Source organism: Tinamus guttatus, unplaced genomic scaffold, assembly GCF_059628265.1.
Source record: "Tinamus guttatus ecotype Peru unplaced genomic scaffold, ASM5962826v1 Tinamus_guttatus_pri_ptg000389l, whole genome shotgun sequence".
NCBI classification, from domain to species: domain Eukaryota; kingdom Metazoa; phylum Chordata; class Aves; order Tinamiformes; family Tinamidae; genus Tinamus; species Tinamus guttatus.
Window position 1 is genome coordinate 1,489,253 of NW_028288923.1, and position 25,130 is coordinate 1,514,382.

At 35.9% G+C, this 25,130-nt stretch overlaps 1 long non-coding RNA gene across 1 annotated transcript in view; it reads left to right on the top strand.

Annotated features, from left to right (window-relative positions):
• LOC148593462 (uncharacterized) overlaps window positions 1-25,130 on the top strand; it is a 624,849-nt gene that overhangs the window by 28,416 nt on the left and 571,303 nt on the right. The gene's annotated exons all lie outside the window — the stretch shown is intronic.

The window sequence follows — 25,130 nt, forward strand, 5'->3', positions numbered from 1 at the left end:
AACACCTAACAAGTTTCTACATAGACATTTGCTAATGAGTAAACACATTACAGAGTTTATGCCCACTTTCTTATTTTCCAGCATATAAGCAACCACATACTTTAATTCTAGTAGTGGTATCTTGTGAGGCCGTCTCCTGGTACTGTTCTTGCTTCTTACAGTATTATTCTCTCCATGTTTTAAGTGCACTGGCGTGCTCATAGATGTACAAAAATAAGACCTCTACAAAATTTTATGACTTTGCTGTCTATCATAGAGTATAATAAAATGTTTTCCATATAGAGATGGTTGGCTTTCCATAAGAATATTAAGATTGCTGTTTTTTATATCTTTGCTTCTTACTTTTTTTTTAATTTAACTTCTTTTTAAAACAATTTATTATGTACTAAACCTTTTAGCTATTTGTGATCCTGAGGGCAATACTTGCTAAGCTCTTTGGGATGCCTTGGTAGATGCTCAGTCTTTAGAAGAAGTGAAAATTGTTATTACTGTTGTCATGTTACTGATGTACTGCTTATTTATGCTCATTATAATGTCACACGCACAACTCTATTGTTAAGGTTATGTTAGACTTTCTATTATAAATGCTATTTTTAGTCTTAAAGCTGTCTATGAATGTATCTTTCAGTGCAAAACCACAACATGTCATTTCTTGCCTTGAGAACAAATTCTGGAAAACTAGAGGAGAAAATAAACCCAGTTTCTTGAGAGATCGAAGTTTAATTGGGGAAAATTCTATTTGCATTTACGATATCTTTCCATTGTCTGATATAAACAATATATAATGATGCTAAGTATAAATGCATGATAGTAAAACTTTCATTCTGCTCTCAAGGATTTTGCATTTACTATAAGAAATACAGGGAAAGCAACTTTGATTTCAGTTGTTTCTCATGTATTAGTGATTTTCTTTGAGGCAAAGAGCGATATAAAGCAAAGAAAGACAATATCTGTAAATATTTAAAAAAATATTATGTCACTTCACATATCTCTTGAATATTTATCTTTTGGATGGCTACCAACAAGTCATAAATTAAAAATGGGTAAGAAGGAGCTGTATGTTTTGCCATAATTTGAGCCTGTGGGCAAGGCTTCCTTTCCAGAATATGAAGTAAAATTTTGAGAATGCAATTCATTGCTAAAATAATTAAAAATAGTGCTGTTTTGAAACACATATAGATATTTTTTAAGAATGCCCTTTTCTGAAAACAGTTGTTTTTCTCGTCCCTTCCAAAAATGCAAAAATATGTGTATTGGATACAGAAAAAAATCATATATAGGGTAGGAAAACTATCGTGAAAAATGCATGTGGCATAATTTGAGCAATAATTTTAATTGATAAATTAAATTTATATTGTCCAAAGTTGATATCATTAGAAAATTATAGTAGAACTATCACCTGAATTTCACATTTCTGAATTTGAAATTGAATAGAGAATGGAAATACTTTCATGTTCAGTTGATTCTGAGCTTGAAATTATTAAGATTTATATATCCCAGAGGAATATGCAGTATTACTATTATTTGTGGTGTGCTTAAGAGATTTTATTTTGTGGAAGGATATGCTATCTTGTATTCAAGGTTTTTAAAGAGATCAACCATGAAATGAACTGCTATCTACAAAATAGGTATTACTTGAGTTTTGAGTTCCTGTGTGGTGGTTTGTTGTAATTGTAATGATACTTTTAAATTTCTATATTAAACAAAAAGTTGTTTGCACAAAAGTAACTGATAACACAATAATACAAATAAGCCTTCAAAGGAGAGGCAGATAATAAAGCACTTACCTAAATGAGCTAAAATTAACTTCACACACTTCTTATGTCTGTTTAGAAAGCTGAGACTGTGTAGTACTTTTAGTTCAGAGTTGAATGGGGGACCATTCACTTACATATAGTATATTTTATTTCAGATATTGAAACTAAAGTTGAATTTTAAATAACTGCTATAGATAAATATTAATCATTCCATTCTGACCTTATACTTTACTACAAATTTCACTTATAAAATGGCTACATTGTAACACTGTGAAAGATAACATATTAGAATATTTTATTCCTTGCAGAAGTAGGTTTCTATTCTGGTATAAGGATATCTGATTTTGACTGTATAATAATTCTGTCTTCATAGCCCTGCATATTAGGCAAAATACTGTAAAAGACCTGACTTTATTTTTTCTTAACCATCACACAGCTGATGAAAACTTCAAAAAGTTCTCTAATAGGTCTTTGGCCCAGTGCCATGCTAAGCTGTACCTAAGGTCATTGCTAACAGATGCTTGACCATCATGTGCTAAAGATCTCCCTTTATTACAAGACAATCTCCTGAGGACTCTGACAGTTGTACTCTGATCTGTTTGATGGTTGCTTTGAAAATGTGAACTTATACAGTAGCTACCTTTAGCATTTATTATTGCAGTATTTCTATTATGTTAATTTATGATTGAGATAATTTACATGAATATGTGCAATTTCCTCATATTAAAAAGGGGAGGGAAAATAGCAAGTGCTTATCTTATTTAATAGTACATTTATATAGCTTACGGTTTTGTTAAACCACGGACTCACAGAATCACAGGATGGTTGAGGCCGGAAGGGACCTCCAGAGATCATCTAGTCCAACTCTCCTGCTCCAGCAGGGTCACCTAGAGTACGTGGTACAGGGTGGCATCCAGACAGGTTTGGAAGATCTCCAGAGAAGGAGACTCCACAGCCTCTCTGGGCAGCCTGTTCCAGGGCTCTGTCACCCTCACACTAAAGAAGTTCTTCATCATATGAAGATGGAACTTCCTATGTTTTAATTTATACCCATTACCCTTTGTTCTGTCTGCCACCAAGAAGAGTTTGGCCTCATATTCTTTACATTCTCCCTCAGGTGTTTGTACATATTGATTCATATTGATATTGATAAGATCCCCTCTCAGTCCTCTCTTCTCCAGATTAAACACGCCCAGCTTGCTTAGTCTTTCCTCATACAATAGATGCTCCAGTCCCTTAATTATCTTCGTGGCTCTACGCTGGACCCTCTCTAGAAGCTCCATGTCCCTCTTGTCCTGGGGAGCCCAGAACTGCACCCAATACTCCAGATGTGGCCTCACCAGAGCGGAGCAGAGGGGCAGGATCCCCTCCCTTGCCCTGCTGGCAACGCTCCTCCTCATGCAGGCCAGGATCCCATTGGCCTTCTTGGCCACGAGGGCACTTTGTTGACACATGGTTGACTTGTTGCCAAATCCCTCCCTGCAGAGCTGCTTTCCAGCAGGTCAACCCCTAATCTGTCCTGGTGTCTGGGGTTATTCCTCCCCAGGTGCAGGACCCTGGACTTGCCTTTGTCGAACCTCATGAGGTTCCTCTCTGCCCAACTCTCCAACCTTCCCAGGTCTCTTTGAACCCTCTTAAATAGGTTGCGTAGAGACAAAACATTATTTTACATAAGAATCATCAAGGTTTGCTGTAGAGAATTTTGTAGTATAATACAGAAGAACTCTGTATCCATAATAACTTAGCCACCATTTTCTGCACATTTCAAGGTTCTATATTTTCAAAAAATTAACTTGATGGGATTTTGCTCACATTTCAAAGTTGTGAATTCTTTTAACCACTTCCTATGATTCTTGGGGAGTGATGGCTGGGAAGAGGGATGACTATATCTACTAAATTATACTGTTATACTTGTTGAGTGTTAAGGATAATTTTCCAGAAACTTGTTTTAGACAACAAAATGAGACATTCTAACAGTAGAGATGAGAAGTGAGGGAAATGAAATGTGTGGGTGGGCTAATTAGTTTCTTCTTTATAATCAAAGCTGTGTCTTGGTCATGTTATGTGGAATACTACTAGCAAAGAATTGCTGACTTATAGTGCCACTACTGGTTTCAAATGATGTAATCTTGTGTCTTTTTATTTAAGATTTCTAATATTTAAAGTATTTTAGTGCAGCGTTGGGAAATGTAAGTTGTATTGATGTATTGATGTTGAACTTCATTTTTACTTTACTATTAGAAAATGTCACAAACTTTTTCAGATTAGAGCAACACCCAGTTCTTCATATCATCAGATCAGTGAAGCTGACTCATCAGTTCTACTAGCAGCTCTTCCTTTTGGCTTTCTCCTCGTAATAACAGTTCAATCAGTCACTGATAACACACCCTATGGCCTTCTAGTGATGATAGTATAAGTAATCTGGTTAGGTGAAAGGGAACTCAAGGATTTTCGCAGATAGGAATAGTTCGTCTGTAAAGAAGGTGATAAATCTGTTTTAGAGAAAAAGGGACAAATCTGAAAGATACAGAATCCTCACCTTTTGATTATTACTTGGGATCAAGTGAGATTAAGGTTTAGGGTAATGAAAAGTGGAAGAACCCAAATTGATGGTGGAGATTTGCTGCCTGGAAAGGAGATAGTGTGGGACAGATTGCATTGTAGTTTTTAGGCAATAATTCATATTCTCTAGTGATAGTTCATCATCGTGACTCAACTCTGAGTTACGAGAAAATTTAAGGGTAGAGACAGAAAAAAGGAGAGTGGAAATTATTAGATTATTTGATCCATGTGTAGCACGAGAACCCAAGGATAAAGGCTACCTTCCTTTATGGAGTTGCAGTAGTATCTTACACCAAAGAATCACACAGAATCACAGAATGGTTGAGGTTGGAAGGGACCTCTAGAGATCATCTAGTCCAACCCTCCCTGCTCCAGCAGGGACACCTAGAGCACTTGATGTAGGATGGCATGCAGGCAGGTTTGGAAGATCTCCAGAGAAGGAGACTCCACAGCCTCTCTGGGCAGCCTGTTCCAGGGCTGCCACCCTCACAGTAAAGAAGTTCTTCTTCAGACGGAGATTAAACTTCCTATGTTTCAATTTGCACCCGTTACCCCTTGTCCTGTCACCAGCCACCACAGAGAAGAGCCCAGCCCCATCCTCCCTACATTCACCCCTCAGGTACTTGAATATGTCAATCAAATCTCCTCTCAGCCCTCTCTTCTCCAGACTAAACACGCCCAGCTCACTTAGTCGTTCCTCATACAATAGATGCTCCAGTCCTTTAATCATCTTCGTGGCTCTACGCTGGACTCTCTCTAGAAGCTCCATGTCCCTCTTGTCCTGGGGAGCCCAGAACTGCATCCAGTGCTCCAGGTGCGGCCTCACCAGAGCCGAGCAGAGGGGCAGGATCCCCTCCCTTGCCCTGCTGGCAACGCTCCTCCTCATGCAGGCCAGGATCCCATTGGCCTTCTTGGCCATTGCTGCCTCATGGTTAACTTGTTGTCAACCAGGACTCCCAAATCCCTGTCATGTTACATGTTAGGTAACCGTAACCAGTTGTTAGTTAGAGTTAGGTTTAGGACTGGGGAGGTAGGGAGTGTCCTGGTTGCTGGATTTTGTTTGTGTTTTTTGGAACTGTCACATTTTTAATACAAATAAACAACCATTTTTAAAAGGCTATCTTACATGCATTTTATTTTCAGACAATGACTATATCAAAGTGCAGTTTTTCTTTCAAATCAATGTTGAACAGAAAAAATATTTATGTATAAATTCAGAATGCTATGATACCAAGATTATTTTAGTGCCAGCTTTGCAGAAGTGATGCTCAGGAAAAGTAAAGAGGTTTGAGAATAAACCATGGAGATCAAGCTCACTCAGCAGCAGTGCAATGCGTAGTTGAATTGAACGATGAGAATATATTGCTTATTTCACTTGACAAAGTTTGATGCAATAGATAGCATTCTATGAAGTCTTTTATCTAAGAAATTAATCAGATCTTAATGTGTCTTCTGCTGTAAATACATAGTAGATCTTTTATATCCTAAAGGTATTTAATTTCCTGTGTTATGTAAATCCCTCTGATTTACTATTAAGCAGTCACCGATAACTACTGATTTGGATTTAAAGAGAATTTTAAAATACAGTATACATTTGCTCAAAGCAGAGAGCTGAGTCATATGCAAAATAATTCCTTCATTTTGATTACATTATTATTAAATACAAAAAGGAAATACCACTGAATTAATTAGTATACAATGTCTGGACAACAAGCAGAGCATCTTTGCTTCTTTTAAAAGAGAGGTCAGTGGACCCTAGAGGTGTATTTACACCAATATTGATAATTTTATTCTTAGTGCAAGTACTCTCATAATATTTTTTCTATTTTTTCATAAAGCTACAGTATTTTTATGATAGGAGTTTTCTCTTTTTTATGTATACTTTAAAATATAAAGAAAATTACCTATACAAAAGCGATGAACTTTGAGGGTTCACGTCTAATATTTTCAGAGGGGTTGAGTCCAGCAGCTTTGGTCCTAATAAAGCAAAAAAGCAGATTTTTAGTTATTGACGTGATTTTTGTCTTGTATCTGATTAGTTAAGGAACAGTATGTGAAAAATGGATGTTCGGGAGATGTGCTGTTAAGCCAAATGTGCATGTGTGTGTTAAATCATCAAGTCTGGAATTCTGGTTCCTATTTCTATAAAACAGTGAAGACTAAAAGGCTTAATTTACTCAAACATTTGAGTGAATTATTTTTCTATGATATTTCATCTAGGATTCAAGTTAGACTTCAAATGAAAACTTAGAGGTGAGACTAAAACCAGTTCTGCCTGGAATTGCCTAGAGAAAACAAGTGTCGGATAAGTGTGTAAAGAAGTTAAGAAAAAATAACTGGAAATATAATGACCGTGTCAGAAAACTGAAATGGAAAAATGTGTTCCCTGTGCTAATATTCCATTTTCTCTCTTTTCAAAGTTTTTGCGCGGCAAACTGAGGAAGCAATGAATGTGTGAGAAGCCATGGTACTGGATTGTTATACAACTGCAAGGTTTGAAAAAGTAGGTAATAAATAAATAAATAAATGTATTAGCAATATGTCTTCTGCTGCTGAATTTCTGGATGGTTTTACATACCAGCAAGGGCTAGAAAATGCTGCAAAAAGAACTGATGACTTGTCTCCATTAAACGTGCTAGCAGGAGCAGTGGAGATTTAAGCAGGTATGGAAAATGGAATAAACGACCGAACTTTGATTAATTCTGACACAAACATATATAGGGCACAATCTAAAACTAGGAGTGTAAGTAAACTAACAGAGCATGAAAGATTGATTTTGATTTACTGAGATACAGGTCATAACCACCAAAATGAGAATGCCCATCCTCTTTTCAGAAATATGCCACGCAAGCTTAGAAAGACATATTTTTAGCAGCCAGCAGGCATGAGTACAAATGCTTTTTGATTAACATGGGCTGCCCAGTCTGCCACGCTGGCTCAAGAGTGGCAACAGGTGCACCAGGACGCCGTCATCTGTGCACCTAATTCCCTAGGCCATGAGCCAATTCCCTAGATGAAAAAATAGACTGTGTGTTATATTCCATTTTAAATGTGAGATAATATGGAATAAATTGGCAGGGTCTGTAAGATAAATTAAGAGGGTGTGTAAAGGAAAGTTTGGGAATGGTGATGATTTAGGAACGAATTGCAGCATTTAACTTGACTGTGGTGAGACAGATGAGGAGGAAGATCCAAAAAAAAAGAAAAAGAAAGAAAAAGAAAGAAGGAATGACTAGGAATTTATAGCTTTGGCAAGAGCATAGATCCAATGATCTCTGGGGCAGCTGGACATTGGAAAGATGCAGGCTAGCCATGTAGTTTATCAGTTTCTACTGCTTAAAGCACAGCAATTGACTTAGCCTAGCCAAAATCACAGGCTCTATCATCTGTATGATCCCTGGGGAAAAAGACAGGGAGCTTCCTCTTGCTCTGATTATTTTTCAGTCTAATTCCTTTTTTATGTAGTTTATATTCGACATAACTCATCTCGTGTTTATTTTCTGGCAACTACAGTTTTAAAGAATCAGACATATGGCTGGATGAGTGAAAATGCAAAACATTAGAACTACTTGTCTTCCATTACCTTACACAGAACACACTGAAGAACATCACATCTGTTAGTATGGCCTTTGCCTTCTCTTATGCTACGCAAAGCTAAAGATTTTAATTACTTTTTAAAAATCAATTGTCAACAATTCAAATGCAGACAAAGTTGAACTTTTTAAGTGAATTTTTTGTCAGTTATGGTGTGGAATTCATAACATACATCCCTTTGATCTAAAACAGGCAATAGGCAATGTATTTTTATATGTTTTTTATTTGCAAAAAATCCCTTTTCGCAAAATTACAGGAGACAGCTGCACAACATACTGAAATGCAGGAATAAGAGACTTCCTTCACACAATGTAGATAAAGGCCTCATGCGAATGTTAACAACCATTGCCCCCTGCAATGACACATTAGCCAGTGATGTTTACTCCTGGCCAGAAGTTTCCAGCTGTGAACACTGGCCTGCTCTCTTTAAGCCCTATGAGCCCTCCCAGCATTCTAGCTGGTCACAATCATCAGGATAAATGACAAGCTGAATCTTCAGAAAATTCAAAAGCATCAATTCCTGTGCTAAACCAGCATTCAGTTTTTTCCCCAGCAATTCAGTCATTGTCACCAAGGAGCCAAATGCAGCTGTAGATATGTACATACAGAACCAGAAAGAGCAGAACTGTCCTTTATGCCTACAGAATAATGACTTTCAGAGCCTTAAATGATTATTCTCATAGTATTCACCTTACATAACACCATGTCATCTTATCGTAAAAGCTTCCACTGAAAAGACCTCTTCCACTTCCTCTGCCAAATGTGTTGTCCAGCAACAGGAACGACCAATTGCCTTGGCAGTGTTTTTCCCTGTCATGATCAGACACCGTTTAGACGTCTCACACGTGACACATTAAAATTTAAAACTGAGAATTAGAAATATATAAGAATACTAGGAAACTTAAAAGCAAATTAATTGTTTGGATTACCACCAATAATTAACTGTAACTAATATTAAAAGTGTTAATTTTTATAATATTCGTTGTAGAATCAAGATCTTGGGATAATGATCATGGAAAATAATCTTCATCCCAAACTGACTATCTGAACGGTTAAAGAAGATGCAGCTGAGCTAATAGCTGAGCTAACTTGTCTTTCTTTTTTTTTTTTTTTTTTTTTGCCTTTTTGTTAAAAATGACTATGATTTTTGAAAACATCTCATAAATGTAGGACTTTTGGGGTTAGCTTCAGAAAATTAGACTACTTTAATATACATGGAGCTGAATACCCTCCACCCCCAAATTATATATGGTCTAGAGGAGACTGTTTAACTTGCATACCTGTTTAATTCTAGGTGGGTGATATCCAATTTATAATTCTTTGTTTTAGTGACACTCAGGTCTTCACATTTTCAAAGCTAGTTACACATCAACAATGTATTAGACAACCAATTTATCAATATTTATCCATTATCCAAATGGCAGGCTAGCTGTCATAATTAATTATTGAAGTAATAAATAGTCTTATTAATAAAAACTGATGACAGGAACAGAATGATTTCCTTGATAAAGACTGATGACAGATTTTGGTATCTAGCACAACACTCAGAACACTGTGCAGATTGAATCTAAGGCCTCCTGCATGGATAATAAATGGTTATTTCAGAGAATGAAATGATTGATACATTTGCTTTCTGTGGAAAAAGCACCTGGGAAAAGATTCTAGTCCCTGAGTTATTTAAACAGACTATGGTGAAATTTTCTTTCCTTGTGACAAATTTAACTTTCCAAGGAAGTGACAGCCTTTTGGCAGAGGGAGAGGAATTGATGCCTGCTTGGGGTCTTTGCCTTACAGCTTCTCTTAAAACTTATATTCATTTGAAAATCTCTTGGCGTTCTCCCTTTGCATACTTCCTTGGCAGTGCACGGAGGATTGGCTGGATCTCAGCACAGGCTGCTGGGACAGCCCCGCCATGTGACAGGGCACGTCGCCTTCGCAGACAAATGAAGCCTGGCAGGCACTTTGGAAGGACGGCCACTGTTTTTATTGCTGCATGGTTGAACTGGCCTCCGGTTCAAGCTCGTGGCATTTTTTTCACTGGTCTGATCTTACCTTCTGTGACAAAACAACCCCAGAGACCAGGCATCTTCTGACAACTTGGAAATAGCTGGGCTGGAAAAAAAAGTGAGAGGCTTTCACACAGAATAATGATAAAAAGCTGTTGTGTGTATCAGTAAATGTTTTATTCAAAATCACGATTACTGCAAATTTAGATTCAAATCTTATAACTGAAAAGTTATCTAAAAAGTATTGCATCCATAATATGTATGCATTCAGTTTACTTAACAAAAGGAAGAAGTTTCCTTTGAAGGTCAGTCTCCCCATCTGACAGAACTTAATGCAGGACCTTATATATAAAATGACCTTGACACATAACTGAAATTTGAAAATGAAAATCATAAAATTCTATGTTTTAATTGCTACACTGCTACTAAATGAAAAAAAAAATGTAGACATACATTATTGATTTCTTATGATAGGTAAAGCTTTTTTAAAATTTGTCTACTACATAGCTGCAATATTAACCCAGCAGGCATTTTAGAGCTACAAATTATTGAAAATGTGCATTGCATTAACTCAATGGCTGAGATATCCTTGTTTTCTTCCACTTCAGAAACTTTCTACCGAAACTAGATATGGTATATCCTTATAACATATATTTTAGCCATTTCCTTTTGATAAGAACTGCCTTACAGTATTGTGCTGTGAGCTAAGAGTTGTACAAATGAATAGAAAAGTTCTTATCTATCCATTGAAATATTTTACTTTCAAGTACAGCCTTCTTGAAAAGAATAGCATATCTATATCATTTTCTGTTAATTATTCCATGTATAAGGTGGTCTATAATATTAGTCTTTAATAACAGCAGAGTCATTTAAGAGTTAAGGTTTTAACTCCAGTAAATTCTATAGGATCTTCCCCAAAAGACAATGAAAACCTATATTTTTTTTCAAAATAAGGAACAGAAAAGAAAGAGAAACAGTATATGTAATATGAATACTGAAGTATTACTGCCTGCTGCAGAAAACAAGCTGAAGGAGCTTATAGGAAGCTATTAACATCTGCTCCCTGTGCTAAAACCAGCTCTACAGTCTGAACATCTAGAAGAATTCTATTTAATAGGAAACCTTATGCAACTTGATTATTACTTAGCAGGTGAGAGGAAAATCAGGAAATTGCTGGAACTCATTTTTATGTATAGAATTAATAATAGCATAAGTTTAAAAAGTGACTTAGATGGCAATAATAGACTATGAATGAAGTGCTGATTAGGCATGTAACAGGTGGCCTTGTGCAAGGTTGTCCAGGTTAACTTAAATGATGAAAGATAAGTTTGTTTTGAGTCAGCTAACCGTATCATGAATATAGAAGAGCTAAATGCCCTGGTTCTGGGCCCTTTTAGATAGCTCTTCATGTAAATTTTGTTTATGTAGTTTCAACATGCACTCAGATGAAACATCCTATTTTCATGTTTTTAAAGTAAATTATCCTGAATAGAGAAGAGATGATTTGCAATATAATTAGCCTAAAGTGAAATCCAGCTCAGTCATACAAAGGTCAAGATACCCTCTATTTTTTCATTTACAAACTTTTTGCCTTTTTCTCAAATCCATGCCCTTTGAAGTATTGCTTGGTTTTAAAACTGGCACGTGCAGCTTCAATCATTAAGTGCCACTAGAACTAGTGATCCATTCTTGCTCAGCTGTAAGCTAGTAGTGTGGTAAACACACATACAGTTTGTGGGTTTTTTTTTTTAAATGATCTTGTTCTGTATATCCTTCAGAGAAAGAATAAGCCACAAAGGTGGAATTGGCCTGCAGAAGATAAGCAAACTGCCAGCTTGTCTCTCCAAAACTTGGAGCAGGGAAGGGTAGCATGAGGTGAAGACTTCACACTAGCCTCTCCCAGACCTTACCTGCCTCCAACCTCTGCCTGAAGCCAAGCAGAAAAATTGCAAGCTTATCAAAGTTAAAAACGAACATGACAATAGTCACTAAAAATCCCTACCTAATAGGCAATAGTATAAAAAACAGAGCAAAAGGGGAAGACAACAATACAACCAATACAAATAAAAGCATAAATGCCTATCTTCTATTCATGAGATGAGAACCTCTTATTTGAGGAGTTAGGAAGTGAAAGAATTACCAGAAATTCTTCAACGGGAGCAGAGTAGAATCTCCACTGAGATAACAGTATCTCTACCAAGTATCTGGATCTTGCTCTGTTAGTTTGTATTTGCATAACTGTTGGGTTAAAACTGGGTGTCTGTTGGGTTAATACATAATAGCTGAAAGAAAACATTACAATTATTAATCTGTATATATATAGTTTTGTATATGTGCATTTAATGAGAGTACTCTGCACATCTGTTTCAGCTGTCACTTTATAAAGCAACATGTTTTATTTGAGTGAAAGTTGTATTAGACTGCAGGTCTCGCATGGAATTTCTTATCTGCATGGTCAACAGGATTTGGTTTGACAATTCATTATGATGCATTATAGTATATTTATAATTCACTAATAGCTGAGAGATTTAGACTTTGTTATTTTATTTCCTAAATCCCCTCTTTGTACTCAATACCAGTATCCATTAAACATGATTGCTAAGGACAAACTAGTTTCCTAAGTAAATGAAAAAATGTCATAGTCTTATGGAACCAACTATGATGATTCATGCAATAAAAATCTCTCCTAACTGGAAAAATCTTCCTTTTAAAGGAGTGAAAAATGTGCAGTAACATGACAGTTATCCTGGGAAGCTGATCTACAAAATACACTAGAAAAGTCTTAACTATTTTGAAGTTATCATTTAATCATGTTTACTCAGTTTGAGAGTAACAAGTACTTCCACATTCCTAAAATCTCCTGGTCTATACTGCTGTCTTGGGAAGTTTTCCTCCTCATCAGTGTCCTTTTCGCTGTTCCTGCAATAGTAAAACATAAAGCATGTGGAGCAAAATTGCCAGGTACAGAAGCAAATACCATAGCTGTAATTATTCATCTGTAACTGGACAAAAATACAGAGCAGACCAAAATACATGGGATCTATTTAATCAGGTATTTCCCATGGTCTTGGCCTTGGCAATTGCAGTAACTATATACTATATATTATCTTTAAAGGTGGGATAATATGAGGGGGAGGGGGGTGTAGATAATATGGCATTACTGTATCACACAAAGGCTGTCTGAAAAAGCTATTGATTATTCTAAAAATGGTACCAGGCAGATAGAAAGGGGTTCAGACATTCTCCTGCAGGAACCCTTTCCAAGTCCTCCTCCCCCTCCAGTAAGGCCCTCTTTCTTTCTTTTAGAAGACAGCAAAAAGTAAAATGTTCCTTCATTTGCAAAAAAGTTGAAAAAAAAATACTATAACAAAGCCCTGATATTAGTGTAGGAAAATCATCTTTGTGTTAGTTATGTCTGAAATTATGTAGGATGAGAGTTTGAATCAAAGAGCCTGAATTTGAAACTGATTCAGATTTTTAGCCTAGTAAAGGTTTAACACCAAATGTGGTTAACAGAGGTTCCTGTGAGTGATTTTCACCTTCAGTTGTATTTGGTTTGGCAGAATTCCTTGCTCAAGAGTATTTCTACTGGGTCATGAATATTGTGGCAATATTGGAGATTCTGCAAGTTTCAGAAACCTGAGTACAAAAGATTATTCAGCTTAATTTTTTTCTGGAATGTTTGGTATTTGGTATTAGTAAATTAGTGTGCCATTCAAATAGATGTTTCAGCAGTCATGAGAGTTCTTCATTCTATATTAGCAGATTTTTTTAAGTGTCCTACGGAAATAAGCCTCAAAATAAGCAAAAATGGAACTAACACTTCATATAAATGTGAATTTTTCAGTATGTTAATGTGAAAAACAGCATGAGGAGATTTAAGAGACATTTGACTGAATTTAGAACATTTCAGACAACAAATCATTTTGAAAAAGGTGATATAATGAAATATGTAAGAGGGAAAAAGATAACACAATTGGCTTTCCTTAAAAGGTCTCATTAGATGACATATAAAGACTAATGGATAAAATTCCAGTGCAGTAGAGACTGTAGAATAGTTATATGTGAATTTTAGGTTGTCAGCAAGTTTTTCCCTGGGTTATACTCTCACAGACTATTTAATTGGAAATAATGCCTCTCATCTGTAGTTAAACATGACAAATGCATTAGCAGAATTTCATCATCTAATGTTAGCAGCCTTTATTTAGATCTCTCTCCATTTCGAGACATTCCCCAACAGCTAATCACTTATCTACAGGCCAGCTACATTATATTCAAAAATTTGTGCTGTGAATACATAACTTATCACCGAGGATGGAAAAGAACTGATCGTTTTCAAAATATTTCAGAACGTACTTCATGTAAAGCAGTAGAGCACTTTCTAATCTGAAATCCCAAAAATCATTTTTATTTTTTCCGTAAGATATTTGGATTCAGTGAGGTTTGTAGCTAAAGAAGTCTTCTGTTAAGAAAATCTCTGAATTACAGTCTTGCTGATTCTCAGATCTCCATGTGTTCTCCCTCCTCTCACCCCAAGATTCTTCTATTAATTTCTAATTAGTTTTTTCTTAATGATTAAAGGAATCGCTATTTTTGTATACTGCACTAATTTATTATTTTCTCAAGAAGCTAGCTGTTGTACTTAAGAAGTAGGAGGTAGGAGGAAGCTGAGAGCAGAATAAAGACTGTCATCTGAAAGAGACGAATAAAGGAAACTGATAAAATACAGCGGCACTCCAGAGACTGTTTATTGTAACATTTAATAAAAAAAAATGCTTCTTAAGGAAATTAGTAGAATTATTTCTGACAGAACACACACTCTAGGATGTGTAACTTCATGGACATTCTTGGCCTCTTGCAACAGAAGACTGGATGATGTCTCACAGCTGCAACACTAGGTAGAATTGCAATGTCAAGAATTATTTTACCTTCATTCTCATCGCCCTTCATTCTAAAATGTGAGTAGTTTTTTTTTTATTTTCTAGTCCCTTGATGCTTGTAACAGTTTCGGGGACTAGAGACTATGTAGAAGTGTATTAAATACATCAGAACACAAAATTGGAATGAATAGCAGGTCCTGTGCTAGGTATTTCCACAGAACCTTTTTTAGTTGTCCATTTTCACCCAATTGAATGATTCAGCCCAATGTGCCAGGACAGTTTGGAATAACGTATTGCATCACAGCTGCAGTGCAACAAGGCATTCTGCTGGGGGCAGGTGTTTTTTTGCTCTTCTTTATCTCCATGTTCTGCTGCATGAGAAATGTGCAAACTCTTTCATGTTTTCTAAAAAAAAAAAAAAGACTTTACTGGCTTAAAACACCAACTCCATTATAAAATTACACTGCGTTGTTATTGTAAAGTAAGGCGGTATATATGAATCACATACTGGGAAATGGAAGCTGAAGATTTCATTTGATAAACCTGGGCAACTGCACAATTTATGAATCCACTTTTTTAGGCAGTTTGTGAAGGAGAGGTTAAACCAGAATCTAGTTGCATTGTTTAGTGTGAGTTGGGTGAAAAATTCGTTATTTTATTCAACAAAGAAATAAAGCAACCTTTTCTTCCATTATGTCTTGTTTCTGAACTCTCTTCCAGTGAGTAGTATTAGCACTGTTTCATGATGAAACAGTGATACTCATGCTGTTTCTAGGTTTTTATTTTCTTGTAATTTAGGTTAGAGGTATTTGACCTGGTTGCTCTGCAGTAATTATTAGCTGCTTTTATTTTTCCAGTGAAAGGCAATTTTACTACCCATTACAGGAAGGATTTTTAAACATGATTATTAGCTATACACCAGTAATTGTTGCAGTAAAATAAATAATAAAAAAACCTTTCACTATGCTATCTGATGTATTTTCTCTGTAATCTCTGGTATAGATCTCAGCTGTGTTAATTAGTTTAGTTCAGTGGAAGCCAAATTAGCCTGTAATGATTTACATACCTGAAAATCTGTCTTATCCTTTTTCTCTTTTTTTTGCCAATCAATGTTATTACCATTATTACTTGCTCTTACTTGCCTTGCCTCATCTCTCTCTCTCTTTTTTTTTTTCTTTTGCTGTTGACTACTTTATGTGCCTTAACCACAAGGACATAAATGTTATATAATGTTAATAAAAGTATATACACATATTTGATCTAAAATATCTTTTGGTTAGAGAACATCAGGTGTTGAAAAATTAAGACTTTAAATTTCAGAGATATAATAGCTAAGCTTAAAAAAAAATCCTTTATTTTGTCTCCAAATATGAGCTTTCTGCAGCCTGTTCTCTTTCAGAGCAGTTGACATTTTGATCATTTTGCATTTTAAGACCCAGTATTTTCTGGTCTCATGTACAGTGAAAATTGTTCAAAACCTTGTCCAGTCTAATCTCTAGTATTTCATATTATGCAATCAAAGTCTGTGAAACACAACTGAATGCCACTTGTGAAGTTTGATTTACCTCACTGGCAGAGCATCATAAAGGAAATACCTGTCAAAGGCAAGAAGACGATCCAGTTCCTCAGAGTAGATGCTTTAGATGCTTTAAGCCATTGCTACATACTTTCCAGATTCTAAAGTAAAAGACCTGTTAACATCCTCATTAACACTAAGGTACTTGTGGAGCATCAGCTCTCAAAATTTGCAAAACAGCCTCTTCCAGGTTTTGCTCCTTCTGTAGCATCTTATATTCTTGCCCTTCAGTTTGTTCCAAAGTCTTAGAAACCAATTTCTAAAACTTTCTCTGCATTCCTGTCCTTACCATGACTGAAGATTTCTACTGAGTGCTACAACACGCCTAATCCTTCAAGACACAGTCCTTACATCCAAGTTTCAGCAGGGCCAGCCCTAGCCCCGTATAAGCTGTCTCTAGCCCCAGACACAAGTTCGGGTATGGCTGAAGCCTCTTCCTCTCCAGCCAACCTACTGGAACTCCACAGAGTCACCTGAACTGCAGGTGACTCCAGGGTGTTGTATCTAAGTGCAGAATCAAGTGCAGAATACTAGACCAAACAGTCCATCCAGTTTGTGCAAGCTAATTATATGCAGACCAAATAATCTGTTTAAATCTAATTTAAGAATTAGCAATTTAATCAAATACCATTAGTCCAGTTGTAAAAATACGAACGCTTGTAGTCCAAAGAATGCACTTTTCTAATTCCCAGCAATAATACTGATTTATACAAACTTTCTATTATGTACCACTTTCTTAGATATTATGCTAACACTTCATGTCCCTCTGCTACTGAATTTGGTGATGCTATGTTTTTCTTAAGAAGAACGCAAAGGGAGGTTTTGGGTGAGTCATCATGAAAATTTCTGATTCTTCTCCAAGAGGAGGATAATGTTGATATTAGGGTGTTTTGTTCTTTTGTAGGAGATAGCCGAGTATTGATAATGCAATAATGATTATAGTCTTTTTCTCTACCGGATTATTCATAGTTTAGTACAGTATACATACTTCTCAGTCTATTCTTAGAGAAGTACTATAATTACCTATCATTTGGGATGTAAATTTTGCTGATTGAGTTTCCTAAATGAGCGTTTATTAAAACAGCAGTAATTTTCCTCAGAGGATTATTTTCTTATTAATTATTGACCTGATCCCAATTATGCACAAATGTTCTAAAAAGAGAAAAGAAATATCAAAGCTGCATACAAAGAAGACAGATCAGCTGATGTTGTGAATAGGATACATACATCAGATTCCTTGGAATATTTTTTATTTAAAAAAGACAGATCTAACAAAGACAAGTTTAAAAAAAGCAAGTTTAATGATATGCATACAAAGTGGGACTCTATAATTAAGTGTAAAACTTTTTATTTTTAACTTGTTTGCTTTATCATCTGGGTTCAACCTCCTCAGTACAGTATCTTCCAACATCATTTGCAATATTCTTTTTTGCAACAGAAAGACACCATTGTTACTTTTTTCCTCATTTTCTTTCTGAAAAGAAGTTCCAACTCATGAACTTTATCAATGAATACAGTATTTTTGCATGACAATATCTTTTGGTGCGCTCAGAGGGCTTGCTAGTAACCGCAAATGAGGTTATATTAGTGTCATTACTAATCAAGTTCTAAGGTAATTGTTTATTAACACAGAAAGGAACATAATACTGTAGCAAAAAACTTTACTTTCCTCTTAAAAATTACAACACTAAGTGGCATGCATAATGCTCAAAATGCTCTTAATCTATGAAGATACGATGTAGTTTTTATGTGTTTGCATGCTGAGTTCTAACAATTTACTAAAGACCCACCCAATATTACAGAATGATCAATTAAACATAATTTTACTCATCTTTTATGTGATGGTCTAAATTAACAACAATTTGCTATAATCATGGACTGTAATATTTGCATATTTCAATTAATTTGCATGTTGTTTATTTACTGCAGTTGGAAAGTATCTGTTCAAAGTCAGTGAAAAGGAAAATCAAACAAGAGCAGCTGATGCCCTGGATTTTGTCAGTTCATCCCAGCCTCCACACTCTTTAAAACATTTGCTTTTAGGTATTTTCTTAGATAAAGCACCTTCACCATTTTAATTCTCATAAATGAGACACTCTGGGACTGGTTTTATTGATTAGACTTATTATCCTGCTGTGGATAGCCAAATTTATCTCTCAGACTGCACAGTTCTCAGAGTTAAAAGGGTAGATACAACACTGTGTAGGCATCAAATTTGTTTGTATTTATTTAACGATATAATTCATCAAGCAATCATTAAGAGAGATGCTAAGAGGCTTTCATGGTAAAGGAATCACCTGAGACTGACCTGAAGTCAAGTTGTTGTGACCTGAAAGGCAAGTTGTTGAATTCATGGTTCTTAGAAAGGCAAAAAGTGAATAATGAATAAATAAAATAGAACTAAAGTTTCAATAATCTCAGAAAATCACTAGGGGATTACTAGGTCTAAGGGGAAAAAGGATCTTGGAGGGGTTGACAGTTACTTAAAGAAAAACTATTAAGACTGCAAGCAAAAACTATTTTAAAACAAGGCATAAGAAGCTTAGTGAAGTACCAGGTTGGCTAAATTATGATTTCTTTGGTGATTTGATCATGAAAAGTCAAAGTATTAGAAGTATAAGAAAGTATTAGAAGTATAAATTAAAAAGGGAGGGGAGGGGAATAGCAAGGGCATATAAGAGATGCATCAAAAGACCAGATACAAACAGCTAACAGGAAACATAAAGAATAACATGGAAGGATTCTGCAAGTACATTAGTAGTATGAATGAATGAATGAATGAAAAATGAATGAAGAAGTTGCTCTGCTTTGCAGTTGAGAAGGAAAGTAAATCATAGCTGCTGCTTTGAGAAGGTCAGAGTGTTAATGTCTTTCCTGCATCAGTCTTAACTATAAAGCTCAGCTGTGCTAATTTTAATGCAAATAACACTAGCGGCTAAAGAAAAATAACTTGGGATAGAATAGAGAAATCTAGGAGCATAGAGTTTTTTCTAAAACAAATGCCTCCCCTTTTGCCAATGTGGAAGAAATTCACCCAAATTACTTGAGAGAATTGATATGCAGTTTATGCATCACCAGTGGTTATTTTTGAAATAGGAGATGGGTAAATGTTCAGACAACAGCAAAATGGCAAACATCCTGCTTATTTTTAAAGGACAAGACAAGAATAAAAGAAAATAGTCATATTATCTAAAGAAAAAGCAAAGAAGACTTGTTTTATTTTTTCCCACTTAAATTAATCAAATTGTTTTGGTTCTTTGTCTTTTTGTCTGAAATTTTTGAAATGCTTGTTGCTTAAACACACCCCTTACGTCAGATTTCCCCTATGAAATTAGAATTTCCTGTAATTAATTAGCTATCAGTGTTGAGAAATAAACACTATATGTACTTCCATCCATTTACAGTCTTTAAGAGCTTGAAGAGTCACTGCTTTGTCCTTGAATCCTATCGCTTTGACTCTACACTAATAATTAAAGAATAGCTTTTAAAAAATGTATGACTTTATATCTTTATAACTATTATACTTAACATTCTGATATCCCCTGCATTTGTATTTGAGATCTCCTTGGGCTGTTCTTTTTTAAGTTGGGTAGAAGGCCATGATGACTTCCCCATTGCCCCTTAAGCACAGGCCAACCTCTGATTACTATTAACAAACACTGCTCATCATGGGCACTTGCAATCTAGATGCAATTACCTCGAGTCATTTATGTTGAGCGCGTGTATTGAATATGATTATAGGAAAGACCCCTGTATTCTTCACTAGTAACGAAATGGTGTTGGAAAACCATGCTTCTTTAGGACTTGCCTCAGTACGTTACACCTCAGCTACATATCTCTCTCACCAGGTATTGATCATCAATAAAATGGATGATAATCCAGACATAAAGCAAGCAAGAGCTGCTCTGTTTATTATCACTTTCCCACCCTTCACTCTATGTCCGTAAGGCAACAGGCATCCTGAAATACATTGAGATGTGTCAGTGAATCTCCAGTAAGAACTGAGATAATTTGTGATTTTCACCATCTTTATTTATAAATTGACAGGCTATAATACAAATAATCATTTCTATATCTCTTCTAGCTTTCTATATCTCCTCTGGCTATGCAGTTTAAGCAGAAAACACTTCAGTCCACATTAAAACTGTCACCAGAATAAGTATTAAGACTACATTCAAAAATTACCTTTATGTTGTGAGTACATTTAACAATGTATTCTAATTATTGATTTGATTACTTTAGAAAACAATATGCTTTCACACGCCTAAGATGACACAAGAAGAATGAGTTAGTCTGCTTTTACAGTGCTTTAAATTTTCTCACTCCTGAAGGAAAACATGCTCTGGTTTGCTTCATACAAAAACCTTCTTATTACTGGATTAAAATCCAGTTGAATTATACAGTTCCAATTTGTAGCAGTAGTTACTACAGCAGCAGAGGGGACCTTGCTGTAGCTTATTGGTGCACCAGTTTGAATAATTGTACGATGTGTTTCATGATGATTAGCCATGGTGCATCTCCTCTGAGTGGCCAAGTACTTGAGCGGCTCCCTGCAGTTCACTCTCTACTCAATATCAGTTGGTCAAATATTGATATTTGAAATTAGCTTGGTCACAATATTTTGTCTGAAGTTTTGTTTTAATAACCTTCAACCTGTAGTAATGTTGACAGCACAATTACTTCCAACAAGGAGGGACGTGAGGTTAAATGTGTGAAGTGTAAAAACAACCAAAGTACTGTTGAAATGGAATATTTACAGCGCCTCCCTTAATAACATTTCTTTAACCTTGAAGGAAATGTATTTCTAGTGAAATCATTGCCAATACATTGACCCTTACATTCAGGGGGCAACAATGTGGCAGTCCTATACTTTGGTGGGAAAAAATGGTGTTAGGTCCCCTCTTCCATGTTGGCCAATATTCCCTGTCTCCAAGCTGTAGTGCATCTGTGTGTTAAAATTAGACACGATTGTTCAGAGTGATATCAACATCCTTCATTTCTACTGGAATTACACCAGCCCTAAACGTCCTGTTCTGACATTTGGGTGCCTTCCTGATGCCCATGTGAATGAGTTAAAGTTAATAAGTTTTCCTTCTGCTAGCACAAAGGTTGCTGTACTCAAAAATCAGTGGTGTCAGCTGGGATCCCATCCTGAGCAGGTGCCTTCACTTTGGAGGTGCAAAGACACATCCCTTAAAACCCTAGAGATCCTACCAGACTTGTTTGTTGTTCCTTTACTCTGGAAGGCTGGGAGAGGAGGTAGGTGGTAGTTGTTTCTCAGAGGACTCTTTTGGTGGTTTGTTTTATGGTTTGATGTTTTCTAACAAAAGCCAGAAAGTATTCATAGGACTTCAGGACACTCAGGACAAGTAGCTGTTCAGCAGTATGCTGGCTTCAGTTCTTGTGATTCCCAAGTTGCCCAGATAGGGTTCTCGGCATATTTTCGTGAAGTTCTTGCCTCATAATCCACTATATTTATAAGTGGTAAATGAGTGCTGTCCTCTCACTTGAATTTGAAAGTCAATTTTCTAGCTGTGAGTATTGAGGGGTGCCAGTCTTTTCAGTTCCAGAGCTGATCTGACTCGGGAACTTCTGTCAAATGTATTCCTGAACTGCTTGTCTGAAGAGCTCTGCTGTGCTCCCAGGTGAAGCACAATGTTACTGCACTCATCGTATTCTGTGTAGCCTGTAGGAAGTAGCTGCAGTTTGAAAATATTTTCTAAATACCTGTGAAGAGGCTGGGGCTATTTCTGTTCTCCTGAGCTTGGTTCCTCTGAGTCTATTGCGAATATCTTCCATGTCACAGCATGTATGCTATCGTTAAAATTATTTCTTTGTTCTAGGGCAGGTTTGTGTATTTCTAGTGAGATATGTCCTCATGTCTTGTAGGAAGGATCCCGTAATCCAGCAGGATTGCTATACATGCTGGCTGTAAATGTGGAGTGCGTGGTAAGAAATAACAAGACAAGAAAGTGACTGATATGAAAGCCTAGAGCAATTTAATATTTGTAACTTTAGAAGTTAGCTAGGGCAAAAACAGCAAAAAATAGTGGGACTATTCCATCAGTGTGTGCATTGTGGCAATAATCAAGGACTAGGCAGGAAATATGTAAGTGAAGCAGAATGGGAAAAATTCAGAATCTTTCTGTGAAGTCTTGAGGAAGTAGAGAAATTCTTTTTTGCCTCTTGTCATGAGTTTTGGCTGAAGTTGATGAACTGCAGGACAGTTGCAGAACTGGACAAGGTCTGTGATTGATCTTTTTATCAACAGAACTTCTCACAACTAGTCCACTCCCATTGCTGCTGCTTAGTTATGAAGATGCAATTCTGTAATTTATAATTTGTTATTTAGGCAGGTGTCCTTTATACTAGATTGAAAATAATGATGATGTAGAATAGTCTTTAAAAGTGAGGACTTGTTAACTAATTCCTAACAGCTAAAATGCTAAAAAGGTCAGTTATCTTTCCTCTATATTTAGAGAAGGCAGGAATTATGATATATAATTCATCATGCACAATCAGTTTCATTATTCACAGCATGTATCTTATGTAGGGAAAAATGAATGCACTCAGATATAGTGAAAATTGAGATGAGTCCTTATGCCCTTTTTCTCAAGAAAAAATAATTTAAAAAAAAAAAAGTTGCTGCCATTCAGGAATTGCAAAGAAATACAAATAAAGGCAGCAGATATGAGTAGTACATTATGAACCATGCATAATTAAAGGACTCTGTTTTTATTTGGGTGTGGAGTGACATGAATGGCCTCTCTCATACTCAAATAGCATTAAAAAGTTTCTGTGAGATCTCAGCTTTTTAATTAATGTCTTATTTGAAATAAGATGATCCTTATATCTAGAGCTGGTTTTGTTGCTTGTTACAGCTGCTAACATTTGTGTGAAGGGTTCTGACTTTAGTTGCTTACAACTTTATGGGCCTGCAAAGGTTTTGCTAGTATTTCCACACGAAAATTCTGCCAGAGAACAGTTCTCTGTAATTATAAATCACTTTCATTTTAGGCAATGTGATTAAGTAATTCCTGAAGATGAAAGCATTATGAAATATTTTGGATGTGGCAGGAAGTGACTGTTGTCTAAGGAGTACCAGCTGTTGAGATTTTTTTATATCTGGATCCTGGTTTTGGATAGCTGAGATAGTATTGAGCGTTTTCACCTACAAATCTGGTTAAGTTGAATGGCTTTGGAAAATTGTATATTGTTCAAGGTGCAGTTGGGTCAGACTGGGCCACTTACATGGGCCAGAGATCTGTGCAAAGAGATATATTTATGTTATAGTCTTACTTGGAAGAAAACCAGGACTTGAAAGTGTTCGTTTCCCTGTATGAACCTCACTGACTTGTCACTGCAGAAGATGGTAGTCCACTGCTGCTATCAGTTAATTGCAGTTAGATGCAGGAGAATTGCAAGTGCTAAAAGCTTGTTTTTTTTTAATGCTTGATACATCTTTGTCTATTGCTGGTGAGGCTTACATTAGAATATCCTGCCTAAGCTGGGATGTTGTTTTTATCAAAGCTGTGATCATAGAGAAGAGCCATGAAAATGATTTGAGAAGGGAAGACATAAGATTCAAGCTGTTTAGTTTAGCAAAGCAAGTGTTAATCTCTCATGGTCAAGGTCTTAAAATGTTCTACAGTCAAATGAATTACACCTACTTGGGAAATAGACATTTCCTAGAGAGATGAATCATATAGCTGACAGTTGTAGGGAAAGTTGGTTGTCATTAAGCAAAACAAGACTGTTAATGTTGCTGCATTCAGATGTTGTTGTAGTGTTTGTTGTGCTCATGGTGAATTGTGATGGATGAATCATAATTATTAGTCAATATTTAGAAAAATTGAAAGGGGTTCGGGGCAGTTGTGGTAGCCTCATCATTTGCTATTTGTTCAGCTACATTATAACCTACCTTCCCACCACATCAGGACATGTAACCTTCTTGCAGTAGTTCACAAGAAGAACCAAATCAATTTTACTTGAATTTGGTCTGAAAACAATGTGTGTAAACACAGCTTGAGTACAATTTTCTCTTCTCTTTTGATGTTTCTAGTAGCATCACTCTTGTAGAACCATAATTTCCCTTTTCTCCAAAATACCTTGCTCTCAGCCTGCAACAACTACAATGGAACTGATTGTTCTCAAGCTGAATTACATTTTGGTAATACTTTTTGGTCTGCAAAAATATCACTTCCAAGAGGCAATGATGCAGTTGTGCAATGTAGATGCAATGCTATGGCAAGGAATGCAAGCTCAGAATAATTACTATTGATTTCACTGACATTTCAATGTGTTAATCTGACCTTACCCTTTGTTCTTCATTAGTTTTCTTTAGTCCAGCTTAGTACTGAATAATACAGTTGATAATGTCCCACAGGGCACAGCTATAATAAATCATATAACCAAATTGATACAAGTTGACAAAATATTTTTTGGCTTGGAAGTCTTTTGCCATAAAATGATCCATCTACCTCTTATTCTTTATAATTGTCTAAAAGAAAAAAGTCTGTGCAATATGAACTCATACTTGGCAACAATATCTACTTCCAGTTTGAATTTTGTCTACTGCCTGGTGGTCTTTCAACAACTGTGGATAGTGGTTCATTTGTGCTCTAAATATGCTTGGAATGTGCATTTCCTGTGCAGTCATCTATCTATGAGGTATTTTGAAAGATTTCAATTTGAAGATAAAAATCAACAGTAGTTTTCTTCTGACACATCGAATTCATTTTTAATCTTTATGTTA